Source organism: Tenrec ecaudatus, chromosome 2 (assembly GCF_050624435.1).
Source record: "Tenrec ecaudatus isolate mTenEca1 chromosome 2, mTenEca1.hap1, whole genome shotgun sequence".
Lineage (NCBI taxonomy): Eukaryota > Metazoa > Chordata > Mammalia > Afrosoricida > Tenrecidae > Tenrec > Tenrec ecaudatus.
In genome coordinates, this window is record NC_134531.1 from 31,396,067 (window position 1) to 31,397,827 (window position 1,761).

Here is a 1,761-nt window from a genome sequence, read left to right on the forward strand (position 1 = left end):
GACTAGGCTTTCTACTCCCATAAGCAGTTACATACAGTCTTGGAAACCAACAGGAGTAGCTCTACCCTATCCTATACGGTCACTCTGAGTTGGAATCAATGAGTTTGATAAAAAAAATCATTTTATTGGGGGCTGGTACAACTCTTATCACAATCCATCCATCCATCCATCCATCCATCCATCCATCCATCCATCCATCCATCCATTGTATGTCAAGCACATTTGTACAAAACAACGGGACTGATGATTTCAGAGGATGTGGGAGAGGGGCAGGTGGGGGAAAGGAGGTGGTGTTGACCAACTCAGGACAAGGGAAAAACAAGTGATCCAAAATCAGTAGCAAGGAGGGTGTAAGAGGTCTGGTAGGGATTGATCAGGTTCAATGTACCTGAGAGAAATTACTGAAACCCAAAAGAAGGCTGAACATGATAGTGGAACAAGAGGAAAGTAAAAGGAAACAGAGGAAAGAACTAGGAGGCAAAGGGCATTAATAGAGGTCTAAATATAGGCATGTACATATGTAAATGTATTTATATATGGTGATGGGGAAATAGATCTATGTGAATATATTTATAGGTTTAGTATAAAGGCAGCAGATGGACATTGGGCGTCCATTCAAGTCCTCCCTCAATGCAAGAACACTTTGTTCTATTAAATTGGCATTCCCTGGTGCTCACCTTCCTGATACGATCGCTGATTGATTGATTGATTGATTTTAAGAACTACCACAGTGCCTGCTAAAGTAGGACATCGGGCTGGGTAACACAGAGTGGGGGCCGTGAAAAAGAGGAAGCCCTCAATGAGATGGATTCGCACAACAGGCTGTACCTTTAGCCTCAAACATGGGAACAATTGGGAGGATGGAACGGGACTGGACAGTATTTCACTCTGCGGTACAGGGTCACTGTGAGCCAGAACCAGCTTGATGGCACCTAACAATGACAACAGCAACACTTCTATGTCGATGGAACGAATTCGATACCAAATCCATGCATGTCTAGGAATTCACAGTAGCAACGAGTTTTAATGTCCTTCACAAGATTTATCTTAAGTGACGGCACATTTAGTCCATGAATGGCGACACTAGTCTAGACCATTGCTTCTCAAATACCAGGGACAGATTTTCAGATCGACCTGAGTTCTCCATGAAGAATTGCGAATTAATGAACTCCATTACGAATAGCTAAAATGGGCATTGGTATTTCTAAGATCATCTAAAACTCTTTAATATCAGCAGCCCCGTTATTTTAGTTTACTTACAGTTGCTGTCTGTCTGCAGACCCATCTGCTGTTTCCTGCTGTGCAGCTTCCTGCACTGCGGAGCACAAGGAAGGTGTGCCCGAGTAGACACCTCCTGTGTCCACTCCACTCCAGGGCCTCATATTTGGAACCAGGAGTAATGTGAGGAATGGCTGTCAGCAATTCTGACTCACAGCCCCGAGAGTGGAGACACAGATCACAGGAAACAAATGACTCGTACTGTACGGATTTCCCTCACCAAAGCCAAGCATCTTTGCACGCATTGCTATAGAACATGGAAAGGAGGAAGATCATACATGGTTTGTCGAGTGCAAGGGGTTGTAAGGGTAAAGTATTTGCATTGGATCCAGGCTGCTATTTTGGAATGTCTAAAATGCTGCTGACAAGCTCACTCAGAGCTGCCATGTATGTTTGGGCAGGTGGTGCCCTGCAAAGGGCACTGATTAAGGGGGCAAATTGAGATTGCATCCATGCCGAGAAAGAGGTGCCCTTTAACATTTG